Source organism: Sarcophilus harrisii, chromosome 3 (genome assembly GCF_902635505.1).
Source record: "Sarcophilus harrisii chromosome 3, mSarHar1.11, whole genome shotgun sequence".
Classification (NCBI taxonomy): Eukaryota; Metazoa; Chordata; class Mammalia; order Dasyuromorphia; family Dasyuridae; genus Sarcophilus; species Sarcophilus harrisii.
Window position 1 is genome coordinate 315,854,510 of NC_045428.1, and position 25,257 is coordinate 315,879,766.

The following is a 25,257-nucleotide window of genomic DNA, read 5'->3' on the forward strand; positions in this document are numbered from 1 at the left end:
AAAGACAAAGGCCTGGTCACAGTAATCTCAGTTAACAGTCCTCTCTCTCTATGGGATTATGGGGACCAAAAGGATGTTGTGAAATAATGATGCTTTACTTAAGACTACAGCTCTCCTGCACCACATGGAGGTATCAGTAACCTACTGGTACCCAGCATAAACTGAGATTTGAATGCAGGCTCTCTGAATCCAACACAGCATTCTTTTTACTGCAATGTTTACTCTATTGAAATCAATTCAGGAGTCTACACTCCTCTACTGCCTTGTTCCCTGGGGAGAGTGGATTCAAACTTAAAGTGGTAACTACCTACATTCCCTTTTCTGCTTTCTACTTTGAGTGATCTCTGAATAGTCATTTTGGGTAGGGGTCTTCTGTGTCCCACACAGTGATGCTGTATTCTTTTTTTTTTTTTAATTTTTTTATTATTATAGCTTTTTATTTACAAGATATATGCATAGGTAATTTTTCAGCATTGACCATTGCAAAATCTTTTGTTCCAATTTTTCCCCTTCTTCCCCCCACCCCCTCCCCTACATGGCAGGTTGACCAATACATGTTAAATATGTTAAAGTATATGTTAAATACAATATATGGATATATGTCCATACAGTTATTTTGCTGTACAAAAAGAATCAGACTTTGAAATAGTGTACAATTAACCTGTGAAGGAAATCAAAAATGCAGGCAGACAAAAATAGAGGGATTGGGAATTCTATGTAGGGAATTCATACTCATTTCCCAGCGTTCTTTTGCTGGGTGTAGCTGGTTCATTTTATTACTGCTCTATTGCAACTGATTTGGTTCATTTCATCGTTGAAGAGGGGCACATCCATCAGAATATTGTTGTTGAAGTATATAATGATCTCCTGGTCCTGCTCATTTCACTCAGATGATGATGCATTCTTAAAAGACAGGACTTAAAAAAGCTGAAAAATGGAATTTTATAGAAGATGAGCAAGAAAATTCTGAATGGCTAAATGGAGTTTCTTGAGCTAAAACTGACCCACAAGTCTCTTGATTCCTAATGCTTGTGAACCCAGACATTGTTGAAAAAAGGCATCTCTTCTTGGTTAGACTAAAATTTTGTCATGCTCCTGATTTCAAGAACAATTTATTCTTATGTATTGTCTTGTTTACTCTAGTCTTGAGTTCTGCTTTACTGCTTCCTTAGATAAATGTCTGCTAGCTATCTGTGATTTTCCTTTGTGAAACAAGAATTTGTTGTGAGAGAACTAACCTGATGGAAAATAAATTGATTATTACTCTTGATTCTGGAAAGGAACTACATCTCCTCTATAATGATTAGAGAAAGGATTTTATTCTGAACTCAATTTGGTGAGGGAAGGAGTGATCTCCCAGAAATGTTAATTCTACTGTACTTTAAGGTAGAGATCAGAGTTTTCTTGGAGACAATATAGGACTTTCTAGATTCCAGATCTTTTAAAATATATCCCTGTATCCCAGTTTAAAATCTGTGACATGATCCAGTCTGCGGGGGGAACCATATTTTTATTATCCTTTGCTTCTAGTTCTGCTCTTTGGAATCAAGTGCAAGTTTAATATATTTTCTATTTGATAACCCTTGGGAATATTTCAAAATAGTTATAATGTCCTCTTTTTATCTTTTTTTTTTTTTTGGCAGGGTAAATACCTCCATTTTCTATCCCTAGAAGTTGTATTGATATAAAGGCTTTAACATCCTGGTATCCTTCTTCTGGTATCTCTAATTTGTCAGGGTCCTTTGCTTTTACTTGTATCACATTGTGGGAGAGAGCACAGTGGGATTTGTACTTACCTGCCTAGCTTCTAGGTACAACCCCAGAAGCTACTGGTGGAAAGTTTGTAGCCTATATGGTGGTCAGGTAAAATGGCAAAAGAGACCTAAATAGTTTAAAAGAAGAAAAAGATCAGCTAGGAATAACTGAAAATAGCTCAGAAATTCTGACAAAATCCTATTGTTTATTTAGGAAATCGCACTAAAGAGAATCACACCTCATCCTGAGTTCTGAGCAGTCAAGCTCTTAGTGCTCCAGGCACTTTACTTAACCTGGGATCTTTAACTTAAAAAGTTTTAATAACTATTTTGATCCAATTGGTTTCTTTTGTAATTTTATATATTTCATTGTCTGCCTTTAAAAGACATAATTCTGAGAAAAAGTCCTTAGGCTTCACCAGGCTGCCAAAGATGATAATGAATTAAAAATCCTTGATCTAACACTTAAGTTACAGAGAAGCTGCCTATCACTTTGGGAATTTTGTTCTGCAATTTAATCTTAGGTACAAATCAACAATAGTAACAACCATCAAAAACGCACCAGGAGAGCTAAAGTGAGTCATTTTATCAAAATATCCTAATTTATGGAACAGAAGATGATTCTAAAATAATTCTTTTATAGTAAGTTTCAACTTTGTAAAGTATTTTTCCCCATTATTACATTTGATCCTTCTAACATTGTGGTGAGATAGGAAGGCATTGTTACATACCCTGTCGAAATGGAAATTTAGGGAGTTTGTGTGACTTGCTCCCAGCCCCTCTCCTCCCAATGAATTAGTGGATAAGCTTGGGACCATAAATCAGGTCTCTAGATTCTTGGAGAAAAAGACTCCTTCCACTATAAACTAAATTATAAATCCCTTGACAGCAGAAATCATTCTTATACTTTTGCTAAGCCCCATACAGTCTACAGAAAACAGAGCACTGTACATAATAAACATTCATATCTATACCTCTAGAAAGGAATAGAAACTAATGGCAGGTACCATATCTAAATTATCCCCCCAATGTCTAAAATAAATTAGCAGTTTGTTTAATAAATATCTGTTAAGTTAAAGGGGCAAAAAGAAATAGTGCAAAGAAAGCTGGTCTTAAAGTCAGGTGCTATCTCTGTTTCTGGCTTTATGCGTTACCTAAGGATATTTTTTTAAGAGAAAGTGCTCCTTAGCTTTGGCAGTAGGAGTTTCCTTACTGAGCTGTTCCCTTTATCAAAAACAAAAAAACAAAAACATAAACCCAGTCCTTATCCCTTAATTCATTAAGATGCTAGTTAGATACTGTTAGTATCTGTCTGCCTCAATTTCCTTTTCTGTAAAATGAAGATAAGAGCATCTACCTTCCAAAGTGATGAGGATCAAGTAAGATAATAATTGTAAAGGCTTTTCAAACCTTAAAGTTGTAAGGATCAAATGAGATATTTGAAAGGACTTAGCACAGTGCCTGGCACATCATTATTATTTTTCCCTTAACCATAAATTGGAGGTAGTAATACTCTTATCTCTGGCACATCATTATTATTTTTCCCTTAATCATAAATTGGAGGTTGCAATACTCTTATCTCTGGCACATCATTATTATTTTCCCCTTAACCATAAATTGGAGGTAGTAATACTCTTATCTCTGGCACATCATTATTATTTTTCCCTTAATCATAAATTGGAGGTTGCAATACTCTTATCTCTGGCACATCATTATTATTTTTCCCTTAATCATAAATTGGAGGTAGTAATACTCTTATCTCTGGCACATCATTATTATTTTTCCCTTAATCATAAATTGGAGGTAGTAATACTCTTATCTCTGGCACATCATTATTATTTTTCCCTTAACCATAAATTGGAGGTAGTAATACTCTTATCTCTGGCACATCATTATTATTTTTCCCTTAATCATAAATTGGAGGTTGCAATACTCTTATCTCTGGCACATCATTATTATTTTCCCCTTAACCATAAATTGGAGGTAGTAATACTTTACCTCCCAGAATTGTTAAGAGCTAATGAAATATCTGTAAAGTGCACAGTGCCTGACCCATAATAGGTGTTCAACAAATGCTAACTATTTTTATTTTCCTCAAGGGTTAAATGGGAATAATAGCCCTTACCTTGCAAGGCTGTGGTGAAGACTAAATGAGATCCGTAAAAGATTTAGCAGTGACTGGCACATAGTAGTAGGTGTTTAATAAGTTTTAATTATTATCATTGTTATTATTTTCCTCAACTATAAATTGGGGATAGTAATAGTTCTTATCCTCTTCCTCCTTCCTCAACTGCAAAATAATGATAATAATTAGTCCCTAATAATATAATAGATAATAATACAAGATAATAACTAATACCTGGCTTCCAGGGTTGTTATGAGGCTCAAATAAGATATGTGTAAAGCGCTGTCCACAGTAAGCACTTAATAAATGCTATTTATATTATTTATTGCAACAAGAAGCGCCCCCCCTCCAAACTACAATTCCCAGAAATCTTCACGGCGCATGCGTGGCTTGCCCAGCCCCTGGGCAGGAGTGACGTTGTAGCTCTGTGGCCACTTCTGACCTGCTGGATCTGCCCAGTGTCCCGTAGGGAAGAGCCGGAGGAGGTGCGTCCGTCGTTCCGTCCGTCAGATTAGGCTCCCACCTTGAGAGTTTCGTGGCCTGTTGAGTTACCCGAAGGTGAGCCTGGGAGAGGTGCGTTATGGGTGGTGGGTGTGTGAATGTGTGTGAGGGGCGTGGGGTCCGGCGGCGAAGTCCTTTCCCTTGGGACCCCTCGCTTTTACTTCAGACTCCGTCCCATCCCCCATTTCACGACCGGGTCCCAACTCTCAAGCCCACCGGCCTTTTCTGTCCGCACTCTTCGCTTTCGTCCAGCAGGTGCGGGATGTTCTCATCCATTCTCTTTACCTGCCCCTCGCCCCCATTTTTTTCCCGTACCCTGCCCCCACCTCTTCCGTGTTCCTTTATCCTCAACCCAACCGTTCCCATCCCCCCCCACCCCCATCCCCATCCCCATCCTCAAACTTCCCGGTTTTCTCCCGCCCCGCCCCCCACGGCTCGCACCTGCTTGGTCTCCTCCCGCCACCCTTGACCCCACCCTGCCCCTCGTGCGGCTCCACCCTCTATCCCTACCCTGTCCCATCTTTCGCCGTCCTCCCAAGCTGCTTCTGTCTCGGTCCGCATCCTCCCCCCCCCCGCCCCGCCCATCTCTAGCTCCTTCTGACCACCCCAATCTTGTGTTTGGGTTCCGTCTCTGTCCAGTCCCATCTTTTCATTTTCTCCACCTCTAAGACTTTCCTTTAGTCTCTTTTGGTCCCACCCCGTCGATTTGGGTCTTATTTCAATTAAATTTTATTTTTCTTAATCCCTGGTAATATTTATATTTTTTACGTTTGAGTGAAATACGTAGTCTCTTCCTCCTCCCTCCCCCGTTGAGAAAGAAGGAAAAATCCCTTGCTGACTAACAAACGGTCAAGCCAAGTAGATTCGCGTTTGCCTTGTCCAAAGATGTCTCAATCCGCGCCCGGTCTGCTTCCCCTCCCAGTCCGTCACTTTTGCTGGCTCTAAATGACCGCCCCGCGCACTGTATCAACCCGCCTGTCACGATGCGTTGGGCCCTGTGAGCCTTTGCTTCCTTCTTGCCCCAAACATAACTTTAACTTCTTCCCATACTCATCTCGCTTCCGTTTTATTTAGCAGAAACAGGTTTCTGCTGCCCCTCCTCCGATCTTCTATCGGGGTAGACTCTGATAAGGACTGAGATCCGGGATTGGGGATTTCGGTCCGTGTCACCTGACCGGGTTCGTTATCTGCGAGGAAAGCCGAGGGTGGAGAGAACCAGGTCACCGGGGCCCAACCCCTCGTTTTGTAATCTCTGTGTCTGGGGGGGGAGTTGCCCTGGGCTGCCTGGAAGCGGGCGCAGACCTGGAGGACAAGTTTTCAGGGCCGTTTGTCTCCCCCTGCAGTTACACTTGAGCAATCGATGGAAAAAGCTTTCCCTCAGAGCGATGCTTGAGTTACGGAACCAAGAAAATAACTTCCTTGAGTATATATTGTGATAGGTTAAATTGTGGCATAATAAATCAGGTTGCTTTTTATAAGGGTTACACGCGGCCGCCCTTGGCAGAAATGACACTTTTGGTATTGAAGACAAGAGGAGGAGGGTTTGGTTTGAAAACTTTTCAGCAAGGAAAAAAAATTGAAACCTTTCGATAGTGAGATTTTTCAACAAGAATGTAAAAGATTGTTACCAAAAAAAAAGAATTGCGTTAAGTAATGGAACAATAATTTGTTTCACAAAGTAGAAAATGACTAGAAAAATGACTGTTTAGAGGCACTGGGCCATCCTAATTTTCCCTCAAATTTAAAATGGAAGAATACTTCAATTCTGAAAAGTCAGAACCTATTTTCTTGTCTTTTTTACATTTTTTCCCTTAGTTATTTTATTAATTATTGTAATTATTAATTGTATCAATGAATTGATGTATCCTTCCCTCAGTGTGCTTTTTAATATTATTGAATATTTTTTTGAATAGTCAATATTTGTCATTTTTTACCTTTGGAAAATTCCTTTTAATCTCACTTCTTTGGAAATTTTGTGCGATGGAAGCAATGCGTTTTCTTACGGGATCCTCCTCCCCCCGAGAAAAAAAGCAATAATGTGATGTGATTTTCCCAACATACTTACATTTTTTTTAGGTATGTTAAGTAATATTTCACTTTTTTGGGGGGAGGAGTGTGACCTAAATTTTCTGGTTACTGGCAGAATTGTAAATTGGGTGCTAAATGATTAGTGCTTTTTATAGCAGCCTTTTTTAGAAAAATAGGGAAGCGGAAGTTGCTACTTTTTTAAGGCTTTCTGTGTTTTGAAACTACGGTCTAGGGTTTGCTATAGTTTGATGAATATGATTTCATTCTTTGAAAAGAAAACAAGCTAAAACTTTGATTTTTTTGAAAAATGGAATAATAATGTCTAATCAGCTTAGATTACCTCATCAAACATATGGTGTTAAAATATTAACCTGAAGAATATCACTTTGCAAACTGTTCTCTCCTTTTGTATTCATAGTGGAACCATTTTTAAGAAGACAAAGAATTTTAGAGATGAAAGAACCCTTAAAAATTAACTAGTTCAATTTCCTGATTTGACAGATAGTTATGTTCATTCCCTATCATCCCCACTATTTGTGAAAGATAATGAGAAATTTAGAAAATCACTTTTCATGAGATATACTCTACTTTTTTGGGATCAGCGTTCTAGAAGGAATCTCAAAAGCAGTGTGACAAAGCCCCTTCATTTTATAGAAAAGGTCAAGTTCCACTGAGATCAAAGGATTATACTATAAATTTTTTAAAATACTAGAATGGTTTTCTGGAAGACAATAGAATGCACTATGATTAGTAAAAGGTATTAGTTAACTATGTTTCTTTCCCAGGGTGGTGCTTCCCTTACCACCTTTTCTTGTACTGGTCATATTTTCCTATCCCCATTCTTTCCCAGATCTACATTGGCTGCACTCTCTTTCCTTCTCTATTTTAATTCCTTTGGTGGAAATCTTCTCAGCTTTCTACTCTATTACACTCTAGATTCCTTTGCTTCCTTGTCCTGTTGCTCCAACCCTGGTGTGGCTTCCACTGTTTGCTGTATTTGCTTCTATTTATGTATAGAGCTAGAAGTAATCAGAAAATTGCTAATTAGTCAGACTACAATTTTATGGCATGTAACTCAATCTTGGTCCTCATAAAAGTTAGGCAAATATTGGATTCTTAAGTTGATTTACTATCCTAATTTTTAATAGTTTCAGTCCTTCTTGGTCCTCAAGTCTCTAACCCCTTCTCCACCTTTTTGTCAAAGGACCTCACCTTACTTTTCACTGAAAAAATTGAAGCCATTTTAGGAAAACTTCCCTCCCTGACCTCCATCTCATGTTACCCGGTTATCTTTCAGTCTTGTCTCGGTAAAGAGATGGAATTTGACGTAGAAGGAACAGCAGAGAGGTCTACAACACTAGATTGTGGTACATAGAGGAGAGATGGGAAGGAGCCAGGTTATGAAGGGCTTTAAAAGTCTAAGGGGCCCTTGGAGTTTATTGAATGGGGGAGGTAACATGGACAGACCTGTGGTTTAGGAAGATCTAGGAGAAGAGGGTGATTGACACTTAAAATGGTGTGAAGTTCAAGATGAGCTTTAGAATGTGCAGATTTAGTTGAATGTTGATCAATTGTGTCTGTGTAATTCTATTTGAGGTTTTCTCCGAGTGGTTTGCCATTGAAAACTGAAACAAACAGAATTAGATGATTTGCCCCGTAAATCAATAATAAATGTTTGAGTCTGGATTTGAATTCAGGAAGATGTCTTTTTCCTGACTCTAGGCCTGGTGCTCTCTCTATTCACTGAACTATCTACTTGCCCCAGAAGCCAGATTGCAAAGTTAATAAGAATGAGGAAAGGGGGGCAGCTAAGTGGTGCAGTGGATAGAGCAGGAGCCCTGAAGTCAGGAGGACCTGAGTTCAAGTGCGGCTTCAGGCACTTAACAATTCCTAGCTGTGTGATCCTGGGTAAGTCACTTAATCCCAATTTCCTCAGCAAAAAAAAAAAAAAGAAAAAAAAAGAGGAAAGGAAGTGGAAGCACTTGCTATAGATGATGGCCTTCTCAAAAGTCATGGGACTCTCATAGGAAAGGGAAGAGAGAGAGAGATATAGGACAGTGTCCCTCCATTCTGAAAAAAACCTTATTTGATCCATTCATCCCCTGGGTGCCTCTACTTCTTTTTTTTTTTTTTTAATTTATCTTGATTAATGCCATTTTTCTTTTTTTTTTTTTCTTTTCTTTCTTTTTTTTTTTTTTATTTAATAGCCTTTTATTTACAGGATATATACATGGGTAACTTTACAGCATTAACAATTGCCAAACCTCTTGTTCCAATTTTTCACCTCTTACCCCCCCCCTCCCTTAAATGGCAGGATGACCAGTAGATGTTAAATATATTAAAATATAACTTAGATACACAATAAGTATACATGACCAAACCGTTATTTTGCTGTACAAAAAGAATCAGACTGAATTATTGTACAATTAGCTTGTGAAGGAAATCAAAAATGCAGGTGTGCATAAATATAGGGATTGGGAATTCAATGTAATGGTTTTTAGTCATCTCCCAGAGTTCTAAGCCTTCTTCAGTCTCACCAAACTTATCAATGATCTTTTGATTTCTGAATCAAAAGATCCTTTCTTAGAACTGATCCTTGACTTCTTTGCAGCAGCCATCTTTTATTCTTTCCTCTGCTTTTTCATGATAATTGCTCTCTTTGTTGACCTATTTGTTTGACTGCTCTTTCTTATTCTCCTCTGTTTTTTATACAGCTAGCTCATGTCCTTTACCTATGGGTGTTCCCCAGAGCTCTGACCTTGGTTTCTTTTCTTTTTTTTCTTTTTACTATTTCACTTGCTTTGGGTTCAAGCCCATCTCTGCAGATAATTCTGAGATCAAAAAATAACAACCTAATTAATCTCTTTGAGGAATTCTAATTACACATTTCTAGTTTCACTTGGACATCTTGAACCAGATGTCTTGCAAACATAATATCTTCATGGCAAAACAGAACTTGGGTTCTTTTCACTTAAACCTTCCCCCTCATCCAGACTGCTGTTACTTTTGTGGCATCCTTACAGTCCTAGTCATTCTAGGCTTCCAACCTTGGCATAATTTTCAGCCCACTTATCCTACATATCTAGGGACTGCCAAATACATTTTATCATTTCTACCTGCACAACATTTCTTGTCTGCTCCATTTTCTTTACTCAGGTACAACTCTAGTTCAATCCTTCATCACTTCTGTTTTAGATTTATGACTAGTCTTACCTCAAGTCTCTTCTCATTCCAGTCCCTCTTCCACTCTACTTCCAAGTTAGTTTTCTTTTTTTAAAATTTTCATTCATTTTTCAATTAAGCATTTTTTTCATACTTTTTCATTAATCCCATTTGAAGGGGAAAAAAACACCCCACCAAATCCGTATCAAATATAAGGATAGTCAAGCAAAAAAACCAAATTTGTTCCATTGACCATGCCCTAAAGTTTGAGTCTTATTTTGCATCTTAAGTACATTATCTCAGCTGTCTGGAGGTAGATAGCCGAGACATCCTTTGAAATTCAGGTTGATCCTTGCTTTGATCAGATCAGTTCTTTAAAATAGACTTTTGAGAATTGTCTTCAAACTGCTTTTGTTATTTTCTGAATTGTTCTGCTCCCTTTTACTTTGTTTTAGTTTTGTAGAAATCTTTCTAGGTTTCTCTTAAACTTTCCCTTTGCATCATTACTTAAGGCACTATAGCATTCTCTGAAAGTTCAGCTCAAGTTTTACCTGCTGAGACTTTTGCTAATTGGGTGACCTTCTAATGCCTTCCCCTTTCAGACTATTTTTTTTTTTCTTACCCTTGTGGCTTTTTTGTATTTAGTTATTTACATGTTGTCTCTTCCATTATAATGTATGTTTTTTGAGAATTGGGCTCTTTTGTCTTTTTTTTTATTCTCTGTGCTTAGCAATATGCCTGTGAATAGTAAGTGCTTAATAAATGCTTGTTAATTGACAGTCTTGCCCCCTGTTGTTGGATCACTGTGACTTTGTTATTTACCTTTCCTAAGTGTTTGTAAGTAATGGTTTCAAAATTTTTTGCGAAACAGGAAAAGGCTAAACTCTTCTGGTAGATATTCACAACTTCCATAATCTGACTGCCTGTGTTTTCCAGTCTTAAGGCTTTGCTCATATTTTCCCCTCAGTATCTTTTTTTCCCTTTAATTAAAAAACCCTCTAAACCAACAATTTTATTTTTAATCAATTTGACAAACATCAACATGGGAGCATTTTTTGCATATGAAGAGCAGAAAATAAGATTTTTTAATTGAAACCTTGAATCTGTTATGTAGTATTGTTTTGAGTATAAGATTTAATAAGATAAGTACTGTCCCGCTTGTCTGTGTTACATCTGAATGTTTCTGCTTACTTCTGTGCATTTTTAAAGTGTTTCATCCATTCTTTTTTTTTTTTTTTGCATCATTATCATTACTCTTTTATAGTAATCCCACCAAATAAAAACTCTCTTTTGTGACAAATCAGTATTATCAAACAAAACAAAATCATGCATTATGTCAGTATAATGCATGTTTCATTCTGCATTTATAATCTGTAATCTACAGAGTAGTGGGAAGCATGCTTCTTCATCAGTCTTTGGTGTCATGATTGTTCTTTGCATTGAACAGAGTTCCTAAGTTTTTCAGAATTTTCTTTTTGTGACTGTAATGTCAGTGACTGTAGTCATTAGCTACATTGTTTTCTTGATTCTTCTTACTTCATTCATTCTGTCTGTTCAAATTAAGTTTTCTGTCCCTTTTATAATTTATGGAGTAATAACATTCCATTACATTTGTGTATCTTGATTTATTTAGCTATCCTTTATTGTGAGGCACTCCCTTTGTTTCCAGTTCTTTGCTACAAGCTGTAGTATTGATAATCATTTTATAATATGCGACTTCTTTCCTCCTGTCTTTTTTCTCTGGATAAAAGACATTTGCATAGTCTTATTTCTTTGTCGGTTGAATTCCAAATTACCTTTCATAATGGTTAGATTACTTCATAACTGTAGACAGTGCATTAGTTTGACAGTTCTCCCACTACTCAGTATGAATTGGAATCTCAAAGTGAATAGCATTTTCACTTTGTTGTGTGTTTGCATTTTATTTTCTTTCTCATTTTTTTTCCTTTTTGATCTGATTTTTCTTGTACAGCAAGATAATTGTATAAATATATATGCATATATTGAATTTAACATATATTTTTTTTATCATGTTTAACATATATTGGATTACTTGCCATTTAGGGAAGAGGAGAAATTGGAATGCAAGATTTTGCAAGGGTCATTGTTGAAAAATTAAATGTTTTTGAAATGTTTTGAAAATAAGAAGGTTTAATTAAAAAAAAAAAAAGAAAATACTGCTCTTATAGTTTTCTTTGTTAAAGAATTTGGTAGTTTTTTCCCCCCACTATTTTTGCAAAACTGATAACTTAAATGAACTTGATGAATAGTTATGAAAATAGAAAAAACCTAGATGAACAGATAAAGAAGCAGAATGTAAATAGCTTAATGTTAGGAAAAAAAATTTAAGAAGCTTCAAAGCAATTCTCAGAGAATAAAACTTAGAAAATTCTTTTTTTTTTCCCCCTAAGGCAGTTGGGGTTAAGTGATTTGCTCAGTCACATAGCTAAGTGTCTGATATCAAATTTGAACTCAGGTTATATTGACTTCAGGGCTGGTACTCTTATCCACTGTGCTACCTAGCTACCTCAATTTCTATAATTCTTGTCTATGTTATTTTGTAAGTTCTTCAGGAGCCTTCCTCTATCAGGCATTTTTAACCTGTAATCTGTGAACTTGTTTTTAAAAATCAACTTGATTACTCTTTCAGTAAAATTGGTTTCCTAAATTATATGCATTTAAAAGTATTATTGTGAAAAAGGGGTCCATAGTTTTTACCAGATTGCTAAAAGTGTAGTCCCCAAGACAGAAAAGGTTAATACCTGTGATCTAGACCTTTTTACATTTGCTAGATACCAGGTTAGTAATTGAGCTGTCTCTCCTGGGCATCTCTCATGGCATACCAGCCCATTTTTTCTAGTTATATAATTCTTAGATGGTAATCCCTTGCTTTTCTTGTCTGTGGCTATAAAAGAATCAATAGGTCTTTCCATCTTTTCTGGGTTGTAGTTTAAATGTATATATTTTGGTCCTTATGTTATTAGAATGAAAGCTATTTGAGAGCAGAGACTGTCATACTTGTTAGTTGCACAATATTGGGGACATAGTAAGTTGTTGATAAAAGCCTTTTCATCCATCTATTCATTTCTTCAATCTTTAGAATATGCTTCAGTGTCATAATAATTATAATACTTAACATTTATATCGTTCTGTAAGCATTTGATCTTCACAATGACCATATGAAATAAATGTTATTTATATCTTATGGTTGAAAAATTTGAGATCTAAAAGTTTTAAATAATTTGCCTATTTTCACGCAGTCAGTTAAGTGTCCAAAAAGACAGAATTTCCATCCAGTCTTCCTGAATCCCCAAACCAGCACTCTTATCACTCTGTTGTCTGTTTTATGCTTGTCCACATGCATCCCTCCATTTCCCTTATTGTACTCTGGTCACCTACAACTTTGAATTATCAGGAATTTCAGTGTACAAAAGAATTGCCAAACTCAGAACCAGGTAAAATGTAATGGGAAATGTTTAACAAAATAAATAAAAATGCAACGTAGATCATGTTAATTTGTATGTTTGTAAACTATAGAACACCCTTAAGAGAATCCTGCTGTTAAAAGATGGGTTTGTGTCAAAGAACAATTGGGAATGCACAGCATACTGTGCAGTTTCCCAAATGAGACACAGCCTGCCATCACTTTCTTTTTCACTGTAGAGCCTAGTTTGTTGATCACCTGAAGTACTTGTCCTAGGGAAAACATATATTTGATATACTGGCCATTTGCACATTAGATTCTGGACGTTTGGTATTTTTCATCTATTTGTTTTGTTTTATTTTTGAATGAATTGGTAGAATTTTTTTTTAACTGGTTATGGGTCTGAAGAAGTCCTGCAATTTTCTGAAATTTGACAAATATAGTCATCATAGTGTTATTTGTAAATAGGAACTTTTAGAGGACAATACTACCCCCTGGAACTCCTTTTCCATCTATCCACTGCACAGGACATCTTTGTAATGAGTGTCTTTGGTGAACATTAAGTTGGTGCTGTATAAAGCTATATATCTGTAATAGTGAATATGAAATAAACTTGCAGGTATGCCAGAGTGTGTTTATATTAATTAATGCTCTGTAGCTGACCATTTTCTTAAAACGTGGTGCAAATGGTACAAAAATTTTGCATTATTTAATCATGCATTATTATGATTATAGAAATAATAGAGGGTTATGGATGGCAGCATTTTCATATGTGTCAGTGTTTTATAATATGTAACTGCCAGGATCATTAATTTTGCTGTGGTAGTCATACTCAGATAAAATAAGATAACGTATGTATGTGTTGTATATGTGTGTCTGTATATGTGTGTATGAAAGTCTTTGTAAATCCGAAAGTTCTATATAACATTGTTTTCATTATTGTTATTCTACTCTCAAGAAAAAGGAAAAGTAATTTTCACCCACTTCCTATGTTTCCTTCTCCCTTGTGGGAGCTCTCTTAGTCTAGTGGTCTTTTTGCCTCTCAGGTGATACTCTTCCTCTGAAATCTATAGCTTGCTACTCATTAGCTTGTCATTCTATAGGTAACATTTGCTTCCTTTCTCTTTCCTGTAGGGTTTTTTAATACCCTGATGGTTATCTAAACTAGTCTTATAGTTTATAGAACAAATTATTTTTTAATAAATGTTCTGCAAAATATCAATTGGCAATATAGTATAACTACTGAAAGCAGCAGGGGAGTCAACTGTTAAAAATAATGACCTAGTTGAACTTGCTGCTGTTTTAGTTGATGAAAAATAATCCACTTTGTCAAAAAAAAAAAAAAAAAAAAAGCTGGATTCTATCTTCTCTGTCCTCTCCCTTCCCTTTCTGCTTAGTCTGCTGCCTTTTGTGCAAGGCACAGTGGAGTTTGATATTTTGAAATGGTTAGAGTCTATATAAAAAACTAAAGTTCCAGATGAACTTAATAATTATTTCTATTCTCTTCCAGCTACTTGCTGATTAACCATTCTTTGTCTCTCTAATGTTTGGGTTATTGGAGATTTGTTTTTGACTTTCAGATTTCTCCAATAATTATAATCAGTGACATTTGAATAACTTGGTTTTTTGCTCTACTTCATACTAACAAGGAATAGTATTTAGAATCAAAGCGCAATGGGAAATTTAGAGAGAAACCAGATATTTTGCATATGACATTATTAACTTAAGATCTCTGCTTTATAGGCAATGTATATGTAAGCCATTTGGGCTTGACTCTTAAAATTACTTAACTATATAGCATTTGTTGATATTTAAAATATTTTGAATAGTTGGGTGAATGTTTTGAGTTTTTGTTTATAGACTGGTATTGTTCAGTATTTTTTCAGTTATGTCTGACTCTTCATGATTACATATGGGATTTTCCTTGCAGAGATAATGGATTTATCATTTCCTTTTCCAGCTTAGTTTACAGATGAAGAAACTGAGGCAAAGAGGATTAAGTGACTTGTCCAGAATCACATAGCTAGTAATTCTCTAGAGCTGGATTTGAGCTCAGGAGTATCAACTTTATTGATACCAGGTCTGGCATGCTCTAGTAAAAGCTCCTCTCTAATACTTGAGCTGTGAGGCTTTCTTTGCATTTGAAGGTTTTGTTAGCATTTCACAGAGACTATTACATCCACAAAGTCCATTCTCATGCCATATTGATATAGTGAGATGATTCTGAGTTTTTAAAGCCTATTTCACCAGAGTTTAATGTCTAACAGATGCTACCATAGCTGGAAAAGCATCGAGGGAAGTTCTGGCAAGATTGCTTTCCAGTGGCCACTTCAGCTAAGAATAGAAAGACAAATCAGTAGTAGGCTGGCCATTTGGTCCTGTAATTTTTGGACAAGTTAAGCCTTGAAACCAAAAAAAACATGTAAAATGACTCAATCCTCTGTGATGATGGTGATAAAAATAGTAGAAAAAAGGGGCAGAAAATAATAAGAAACACCTACTCTCCAAATATTAACAATGGTTCCTCCCATTTCAAATGGGAGGAAGTGAATTATATTAGTCTTTATAGTCTTTTGAAAAAAATAATAGAGGAGGTGTGGAAATATGGAACCTCCGAGATCCCTTATGATTTTAAAATAGTATGATTCTGTGACTCTCCTGCCAGTCTTTTGTTCCCAAGTTCGGTGTTCTTTTCAGTATGTCATTGAAATATATGGAAGCTTGTCGCTTAAAAAATTCTTTTAGTGGCAGTTAGGTAGCACAGTAGATAGAGCACCAGCCCTGAAGTCAGAAGGACCTCAGACACTTAACACTTCCTCAGCTGTGTGACCCTGGACAAGTCACTTAACCCCAATTGTGTGTGGGGGAAAAAAAGATCTTTTAGTTGGGTAGAAACCGCTGAGCTAATAGTTTTCAAATTTGTATGGAGTATTTTTTAAGCCCTCTTCTTAGCATCATCACATTGCATTATAGTTCTCCTTTTCTTTTTCTCTCTACAATGTATATGAAGTAAATAAATGCCTTTCCCAGTTTTTAAGCCTATTTAATTAATGATGGAATTGTCAGAAGTCAGTAATTTGTTCATAATATTCCAGGCTACTATATTGGTCCAGACTATATTTCATGAGTTATTGATTCTGATTAAGTGGAGTAATTTATAAGATTACATGGAATAATATACAGTAAATATATTTTATTCCATGTAATTCTGTAAATTACCTAAAATATAAAGTACTCTTTTTGGATAGTTTGGTTTGCTCAACTTTAGATGTTTTAGGCCTGGGATAGGGTTGGGAGTATGAGGGAGATAGTTTCATTTTTAGCTTATATTGAATTACTTAAAATTCATATTAACTTTGCCCTATATCTTAAGACCTACTTCAGAACCAACTTGGGTCTCCCTTTTTGTTTTGGTGGACACTAGAAGATAGTGTCCACAGCTACACCTGTGCAAGTGATAGAGAGATGTATAGGGAAGAAATGTAATAAAAAACTTGTTGGTTACTTGTATTGATATTTTGCCTGAATTTTCTCTTTATCAGACAGATTTTTATTTTATTGTCACATTTCAAAAAAGTGTGTATTGGTACATTGGAAGTAATATGACTTAGGTTCAAATTTCTTAACATTCTACTGTGGGCAAGTCGGCTCTATGAGTCACATTTATGAGCCTTGCTTTACCTCATGTATAAAATATCTTTTATTATTTTTCACTTCTAAATACTGCACGTTAGATTTCATATAATTTTTAATCTTCTCTTTGTTCAGCAGTGAGCACTTAGGTCACCATTAACATTTGGGTTTAATCCAAAATAATTGCTTAAAAAAGACAGTCCTTATTTCTTTTTATCTTGTTTGTTCTTTTCTTGCCTTTCGAGTCTTAAAAAGTATGTATACCCAAAGGCTCTCAGGGAATTATGGATGGCCTTATTTCTCAGTAAAAGTTTTCACATCATGTTCCACAGCAGTAAACTGGCAAAAAAATATAGTTATGATTAAAATATTTATAAAGAAGAGGACAAGAGAAAAATAAAAACAGCTTAAAATCATCCTTTTTTATAATACTGTTTTATTTTCCTAAATATGTGCAAATATAATTTTCAACATTCACCTTTGTAAAACCATATGTTCCGAATTTTTCTCCCTTCCTCTCCCTTTCTCTCCCCCTTTCCCTAGACAACAAGCAATCTACTATAGGTTAAACATTTGTAGTCTTCTAAACATAATTTCATATTCTTCATGCCGTGTAAGAAAAATCAGATCAAAAGAGAAAGAAAAGGAGAAAGAAAAAAAAAAGCAAACAAAAAAAGTGAAAATACTATGCTTTAATCTATATTCAGTCTCCATAGCTCTCTCTCTGGATGTGGCTGACTCTCTTCATCTTAAATCTTTGGAATTTGCCTTGAATCACTTTTTTGTTGAAAAGAGCCAAGTCCTTCACAGTTGAAGATCATCTTTCTGTTAGCACCAAACCCCAAGTTGATCTACAAAGCTGAAAGTAGGACCCAGGATCCAGGACTATAGTTAAGCTTGTAAGGAAGATAAAGGACAGGAATCTATATAAACAAAGAGCCAAGACAGGATTAGCTATTGTAGAGAAGGGCACTTGAATACTGTGAACCTTAATACTTCTTTGAAAAGTTCTACATAGCTAGGAAGGAACATGCAGGAAGGAGAGACCTTAAAGCAGAGTGGGGTCCATCTTGCCTGCTTACTGGGTCATTCAGAGAGAGACCAGTAGTGTAAACACATTCCGAATAAGTAGGTTGTGCTCCTATGGAGATTGATGGGAAATGGATTTCAGACAGAAGGATGGATGCTGGTGTCCTGGGTTCCACATAGTCCCAGGTCCATAGAAGCAGTACTGGAGGTTATGTGTGATACATGCCAAGAACAGAAAATTAGCAACCTTGCCCGTTTTATGTGGTGAGTATGAGCAAATAAGAGCTGATATATATATATATATATATATATATATATATATATATATACACACATACATATACACACACACACATAATGTATTTTTTTTTTATTATAGCTTTTTATTTTCAAAACATATGCATGGATAATTTTTTAGCATTGACCCTGGGAAAACTTTCTGTTCCAATTTTTCCCCTCCTTCCCTCACCCCCTCCCCTAGAAGGCAGGTAGTCCAATACATGTTAAATGTTAAAGTATATGTTAAATACAACATAACAATATTTATATAGTTATCTTGCTGCACAAAAACAATCGGATCTAGAAAGTAAAAAAAAAAAAAAAAAACCTGAGAGGGAAAATAAAAAATGCAAGCAAATAACAACAGAAAGAGTGGAAATAATATGTTGTGGTCCACACTCATTTCCCATAGTTAAGAGCTGATATTTATGTAGGAAGTATGTTTTCATGTAGTTCTTAACAAGTGACAGGCAAGCTTACTTAATACTTCATTTCAGAGATTAATAAAATAGCTTCTGTTTATATTGTACTTTACATGCATGATTGTGCTTGATTTTCATGACAGTCCTGTGACGAAGATGTCACATCAGGAAACCAAGGCTCAGAGAAATTATGTGAGTGGTTTCAGGCCCCATTAGCTAATAAGTATTTGAAGTGAGATGTTGAACATAAACCTTCCTGTAATTCCAGAGAAAAGGATCAGAAATGATATCTGTAGTGTGGTCTCTAAGAATACAGACTAAAGAAGGGCAGGACTGAGTGATCATTCATCTAAGTAAAAGGTACAACATATTGGGAAAGGTAAAAAGCTTATTTTTATTTGTACTGACAACAAGACAGGGAAGTATTAAAATGGTAATAAAAGAAAAAGAAATCCTTTCTAATTTAACATCTTTGAGATGCTGAAATGTAGTTTGAAGAAAGGTTGTGAGATATATTTTCTTAAAAGTATGTAAGGAAAGAGTGTTTAAGGATTGGTTTGCTCACAATCCTGCCTGAAAGTAATAGATAGACTTGATCCCTTAGTCTCTTTTCATTCTTTTGAGCTGCAAGTGCCTTTTCATTGTGCAGGTATGTAAAATTAATGCTTTTTCAAGAAAAAATAGGTACTTAGTAGTACAGGCATATTTTCTTTTAAGCAATCCTGATATGTGATAATCTTTTTTTTTAATTTTCATTTTCCTCAATGGCATGTAAAAACTTAAAAAAAAAACCAAAAACTGTATACATACAGTCATTAAAAAAAACCTACGTTTCCTTATGAATCCTGTTGGGAGAGAAAAATAAGAACAAAAGGGAAAAATCACGAGAGAAAAAAACAAGAAAAAGAAAAAAAATGAACATAGCTTGTGTTGATTTATATTAAGTTTCCAGCGTTCTCTCTCTGGATGTGGATGGCAAAGTTTATTGTGATTGCCTTGGATCACTGAACATTGAAAGTCAGGCCTTCTGGTTTCTCCAATCCCACTAAATTGTCATATGATTTACTTCTTTAGTTCCATAATTGTGTCATGCTCTTTTCATTTATTTTCTGAAGCCTTTAACCCTTTTCTTTCTAATTCAGTCATGATATATTAGACTTTTGGTGCTTAACCAAGTTTTTTTTGGTTTCCTGTGACCTTTTGGCAGACTTGTAATTTATATATATATATATATATGTTTTGCTGAGACAATTGAGGTTAAGTGACTTGCCCAGGGTCACACAGCAAAAAAATTAAAGGAAATGCTAAATTTCAGTTGTAGGTTAGTGAAGTTTTTTTAAAGTAGGTTAGAGGGTTTTTTTTTTTTTTTTTGGGGGGGGGGCATCCAAGTTCACATGTTCCCTAGAAATCTATCCTTAGATCCCTTGGGGATCCAGGTTAAATATTTCTGTATTCGGTGCTTCTCTTAAATTAATACTTATTGAAGAAGGATATCAGATATGATTTAGAATACAGTTTGAATCTAATAAATAAGCAGGCAAATAAATAACTAGTCTAAAGTACATTATTTGCAATGACAACCAGAATAAGTACTACATCTGCCATGATAATTAAGCCAAACTTAAGTTCTGAAAAACCTTGGAGTTCTATTCTCTATCCTTCCCTGTCTTCCCCCCCCCCCCCAAAAAAAAAAAATTAATGGCAGAATAAGCAAGCAGCAAAATTGGCTACCTTTACGTGTGTTTTCAACCAATGCAAAGAACTGTCAGAATTTGTTCAAAACTAATAATTTGACTAAAGGGTTGATGTCTTATCAAATTTGTTTAATAGTAGATAATTATTATCTTAATTATATAATATTTTCAGTCTATCTTGGACGTTTTTTGTAAAATAATTCATGAACTATAAGGGTTTATTTTTTTAATGCTAAACATTCATTATGGATAATTGAATAAAATTAATATATATTTGAAGAGATGAGAAAGCATCAAGATTTCGATGAAACATCTGCAAATCTAGAGTGTCAGAGACCAGTGGTGAAAAAACAAATTCAAATACACATAGCATTATGTAATGTATGTTTGTTGTATTCTGGTTGTGTAATGTTTGTGATACTTCAGTGATCTTGGTGAAACATCATATTTTTTATGTATTTATAAATATAAACCAGCACATTTAAAAATAAAAATCTTAAATTTTAAATCTGAAAACCCTTTAAAATCTATTGAATTCTAGCTACTACATACATCATTGCACCAAGGTGCTTTATTCAAGTGGTTTGTTGAGTATGTTAGTGACAACATTATTTTTGTTTCTCCCAATATTTAACATTTCTATTTTATTTCTCTTGTCATTCCAATCTTGATTCTTATCCTATATGATCAAATCAGTTATTCCTATACTTTAGCTATTTGTGTATAGATTTCAGAGGCCATGAGTTTTGTTGCTGTCTTTCTCCTTTTAAAAATATTTTTGTTTTGTTGGAGGAAAAGAGAAAGGGAAAAGTGAGAGAGGAAGAGAGAGAGATTATGTGTGTAATGATATCCTTATCTGATAGCTGCTATATCTCTTATGTTATCTGGTCTGGTGGATACATGTATTGGCAGGTTTCATTCCTTTGCAATTCAAACCCTTTTTGATTAGATTTGCAGATTATATTCATATCAGTTTCTGTAGGTGACGGACAGGAACTTGTCATCTCATTTTAAACTTTAATCCAGAAAGCCAGATTTGATTTTCATTTACCAGCTTCTTCAGCTGGCTGTTCACTTCTTAAAAAATAATATTCTATTTTTCCAAATACATGTAAAGTTGGTTTTCAAAATACATTTTCGTAAAACTATTTCTCCCTCTCTCCTTTACCTCCCCTTTCTCCCCAAGACAGCAAGCAATCTGATAGAGGTTAAATATGGGCAATCTTTTTAACATATTTCCTTATCTGTCAAGTTGTACAAGGAAAAATCAGACCAAAGTGGGGAAAATGGGAAAGAAAAAACAAACAAAATGCTTCAATTCACATTCAGTCCTCCATAGTTCTCTTTCTGAATATTATTGGTATTTTCCATCAGAAGTCTATTGGAATTGCCTTGTATTACCTCATTATTTAGAAGAACCATGTTCATCAGAATTGATCATCATATAATCTTTCTGTTGTCATATATAATGTTCTGGTTCTGCTCATTTCACTTAGCATCAGTTCATGTAAATCTCTCTCCTTTCTGAAATCATTCTGTAACATTTATATACCATAACTTAGACAGCCATCCTTCAACTGATAGGCATCCACTCAATTTTTAGTTTCTTACCACTACAAAAAGGGCTGCCACAAACATTTTTGCACATGGGGATCCTTTCCTCTTTTCTATGATTTCTTTGGGATACAGGCCCGAGACACTGCCGGATCAAAGGGTAAGCACTAGTTGTTCATTTTTCAATTCTTATCTTGTCTTCTGTTACTTTCTTTTGACAACAATGATTAAAGGATCATCTGTGCTTAATAAGTCTTCAGGTTTTTCCCCCCATGTCTTCATAAGCTGTCAGTGCTTTTTAGAGATCTTACAAGTTCTGTACATATGAGTCACCAAAAGTTGGTAGCAGTTATCTGCTTTGAAAAATCTTGTGAGATTCTAGTTATTATGTCTTGGATACTTGCCTTGAAAAGGTGTAGAATCTTCTCTTTATTATTAGTTTACAGTAGCTGCCTCAATATTCTTTTGCATTAATTATACCATCATTCAAAAAATTCCCCCTCCCCCCTTTGATCTTTTCTAATTGACATATCATCTTGCATCCACATCTTTATTGGACAGTAAGTAGTTACTTCCTTTTCAAGGAGTCAGTTCCCTCCTTTTTGGTAAGAACCAATTAACTGACTTTTTTTTTTTTTTTCTTAAAAGAATACTTCGTTCTTCTTGATAACTTGGATTTTGTAGAGAGGCATTCTTTGAGTTCCCTTTACCTTCTCTTCTAGGAGGGAGATCAGCCTATGCTAATAACTTTTTTGGCTAAGACAGAAAAAGAAACATTATACATTTTATGTAGGTCCTGGAAATACTGTCTTATTGTTCCTGGCTCCTGGAAGTATTCCTCAATCTTTTGTTCTAATAGTTTCTCTGGCCAATTCTCTCGAGAACTTTCACCTAATTAGTACCATTTTGCCATATTAGCATCTTGATAGTCAGACCTAACTTCTGTTCTCATGCTCTTTCAACTTCATTTTTATTCTTTTTCTCCTCTGAATCCTGTTGCTCTTGGGGTCATTTTTTTTTTCTTACTCTGCTGAAGTTCTTGTCTCCCGAAGCTAAATCTCTAGTCATCTTCACAATTATAAAACCTTTCAAATATTATTTTTCACATTTTTTTTCTTATTCAGGAACTGCTGACTGAGTGGAGCTTAGAGTTTGGGAAACAGATTTAATAAGGTTGAGAGATATACCTCACAACAATTTTGCCAAAATAAAATAAATCTTTTTGAAAAGGAACCTATAATTTAATGTCCCCATATAGACAAGAGTTGGCTAGCCATAGTTGCAAACTCATCTATGGGTCAGTAAAAAGAAAACAGGAAGAAACTAAGAAAAGAAAGGCTTTTTTTTTAGGGGGGGGGGGCAGCACATGGATCCAGGATTATAAATATAGTAAGACCTTAGTAACATTTAAAATTCATTAATTTTATTCCTTTTCAACCTTGGGTTTTAATTATCTGTGTGTTTTGTTCTATTCTTTTTAGGTTGAAGATCATTCTCCTTGCTGAAGCAGATAGCTACAAAATATGAATTAAAGAATTCTATTTTGTTTTTCTGTTAGCATTATGTGATGTTTATTTGCTTTACAAAGCAAATGTGTAATCCTGGATTTTAACTAATTTGTTTTTCTGTGTATTGTTTCTTTTTTTTTTTTTTTTTTTTTTTTTTTTTTTTTTTTTTTTTTTTTTTTTTTTTTTTTTTTATTTTTTTTTTCCCCTCTTTTTTTTTTTTTCCCCCCCCCCCCCCCCCCCCCCACCCCCTCCCCTAAATGGCAGGATGACCAGTAGATGTTAAATATATTAAAATATAACTTAGATACTGTGTATTGTTTCAATTGAAATTACTGCTTTACTTTTATCATAATAAATCTAGAGTTTTCAAGATAATATGCAAGTTTAAAAATAGCTTTAAAAATTGTATAACTACTGCTTTGTAGAGAAAATTGATTATAAACCAAAAGAGAAAAGAAGCCATTTCCAAAAATGAGATTTTTAGCATGGAAAAGGCCTTCTAGCAGAGGGTAAGATAGACACATTTTCATATGCAATTTGCGATATGTGGATTTTTACATTTATTTTTTAATGCAATGGTTAGGATGCTAGAGCTGATTTGGGGAATCTGAAATTGGAAAAATAGAGTGGATAGCAAAGTGTTATTATTAAATACGATGTTGAAAATCTGCAGAAACAATTTTCCTTTGGGCTTTGAGACAGAGAAATAGTTTTATTCTGAGATATTTTATGTAGAAGTTATGCCTTCTGGTCCTGAGGGAGCCTATTTTAAGGACATCTTCCAGTGGTATTTGATATTCACTATGCCAGTGTTGGGATTGAGTCAGCTCCTCATTATTCCTGAGCTTCTTCTGCACCATGCTATTAAGTTTGTTCTAGCCTCAAGCAAAAGAAATCATTTTTCATAATACCACATTTGATCATACTGCACTTTGGAGCTTGAATTGCAGTAAGACACATTGCTCTCTCCTGACAGGTTTTTTTTTTTTCCCTCTTTTTAGTTTTACAAGTTATAGCTATTACAGTAGTTGCTGGTCAAGTAATAACATTTAAGAGAGAGATACAGTATAAGTTATATTTTAATATATTTAACATCTACCGGTCATCCTGCCATTTAGGGGAGGGGGTGGGGGGGGTGGGGTAAGAGGTGAAAAATTGGAACAAGAGGTTTGGCAATTGTTAATGCTGTAAAGTTACCCATGTATATATATCCTGTAAATTAAAGGCTATTAAAAAAAAAAAAAAAAAAAAAAAAAAAAAAAGAGAGAGATACAGTAGTTAACCCCTGTGACACAGAAAACAGAAATTGTATGTTAACAAAAATCACAATCTCATACAGAAAAGGCTCTTTAGAAAATGAGTTGACAAAATACTTACTGTAGCTTCTATAGAAGTTGGTGCAAAAGGAATATGTCCCCCTCTCTTTTCTTTATCTTTTATCTCATGATTTTATTTCCATCAATAGGAGGGTAAAGAGAAATGAATTGGAAGTAATAGTAATTTGATAGAGCTAAAAGCAGAACTTGAGAAAATTAGTCTTATCCCTATTTTTCAGGTTGGACTAAAACTGAGACATGTGAAAAGACATTTTTATTTATAAATTAATCTTGGGAATTTAAGATGAATAGGGTGTTGATTTTGTACTCTCTTGGAAAATACAATTAGTCATCATTTTTTATTGTGCGATAACATGGATATAGCACAGATAGTATTGATATTACCCAATTTTCGTGATACCTGATAAATATTTTCTAATTACTATGTATTTATGAAACATCAATTGTAGGAAAACCAATGCATTTTTTAAACAAAGTCAGCAGTTAGGATATATATTATCAACAAAACTGCTGGTTCAATTTAATTTAAAAACCTTTAGTGGCTAAGCCATAAGGCACTGTGAATACAACTTTAATTTTTCCAATGCCATATTGAGTTTATGTCTCTGTCAGTTTAAAAACATTTGACTATTTGCATGATGCTGATAGAAAATGAAGCTGGCATCTTTCCAGTCATTTGTTAAAATATTACCACCAGGAACGGAGTGGCAGTTTTTGTTCTGAAGTGATTGCTTTTGTCAGCTAGAACCCAAGCCAGTTATAAGATATGACTTTAATTGGGTGCTATTAAGTATATACATATTTGGG

At 34.9% G+C, this 25,257-nt stretch overlaps 1 protein-coding gene and 1 long non-coding RNA gene across 3 annotated transcripts in view; one reads left to right on the forward strand and one right to left on the reverse strand.

The window, feature by feature from the left end:
* Positions 1-818: 818 nt before the first annotated feature.
* Positions 819-4,414, reverse strand: LOC105749839. Its single transcript, XR_001120724.2, has 4 exons — positions 4,322-4,414; positions 3,880-4,044; positions 1,797-1,882; positions 819-927 (listed from the first exon to the last, which is right to left on the reverse strand). It is a non-coding gene; the product is annotated as an uncharacterized LOC105749839 (long non-coding RNA).
* Positions 4,234-25,257, forward strand: part of PLEKHB2 (pleckstrin homology domain containing B2) — a 41,407-nt gene continuing 20,383 nt past the window's right edge. Inside the window, exon 1 of one of the 2 annotated variants that reach the window (XM_003763747.4) lies at positions 4,234-4,437. The gene's annotated coding sequence lies outside the window, so the exon portion shown is untranslated. Of the gene's footprint in view, positions 4,453-25,257 lie in introns of both variants that reach the window. The other variant, XM_031959848.1, reaches the window with a different exon arrangement.